Below are 1,035 nucleotides of genomic sequence, written 5' to 3' on the forward strand. Positions count from 1 at the left end.
TCCTTATAATTTTTTTTACCGAGACCCAATAGTTCCCACCATGAGCAAGCACTTGGCGGTAGCGGCAAGGAAAAACTTCCTTTTAAGAAGAAGAAACCTTGGGCAGACCCTTTTCTTTATTTAAATTGAAGACAAAAACACTGTTCTATCCAAATGCATGTCCGGTATTTTGTCTGTAAATAAAATGCTGAATAAATAACTTTATGTGTTTAGCAGCAGTTGTCATGGCACACTGCTATTTAAGCAGCTACTTAAGTGAGTATAGATTTATTGATATTTTATACAAGATAAATTAAGATGGTTTTGTTTTGTATCTTTAGTGTAAGTGAGCAGTATTTTAGCTGTCACAACATGGTCTAATGACTTTCACACCCATGTCAAAGTGTAACTGCAGGCCTGACAAACTCTGTTCGAGGCATTGCTTCAATGTTTTTGGTTTAAAGGTGAACAGCTTGCATAGACAAACAAGAATGCAGCTTTGTATTTTTAGAAAGCACGTGGTGCAAGTCAGTATTTATGTCCGCTATCTTGGTGTGTTTTTGCCTCAACATGCTTATCTGTAAATATTCTATGTTGCAGAGTTATTCTACCTTTTGTTGAAAATAAAAATCTGTCTGAAGCCACAAAACTATGTCTTTGAGCCTTATAATGCTAATTTCTCACCACAGATCAAGCAGATGCATTGGTGGTGAAAGCCAATAAATCTGTCCACACACTATAAAATCCTCTATTTTCCATCAAGATGTTTCTTTTTAGATTTTGAATCCATAGCTAGTGTAGCAAGGGAGACTCAAGACCAGTAGCTACCGCTATCGAGGATCTTTGAGGATAAGGACATAACATACAAGGCACATTTTAGGTGACAAAATGTTGAAAGAAAATGTTTATCTGTGTGTAATGGCTACTCATTTGTACAACTGGGTAATATAAGAATCACTAGGCGTACAACAATGATAACAAAACAAAACAAAAATTGTTCATGTAATTTCGTGGTTAAAGCCACAGGGAGCCACTGGAGAGGGGCTAAAGAGCTGC

Source organism: Morone saxatilis, unplaced genomic scaffold, assembly GCF_004916995.1.
Source record: "Morone saxatilis isolate NCDOM2014 unplaced genomic scaffold, NCSU_SB_2.0 Contig4, whole genome shotgun sequence".
NCBI lineage: Eukaryota > Metazoa > Chordata > Actinopteri > Moronidae > Morone > Morone saxatilis.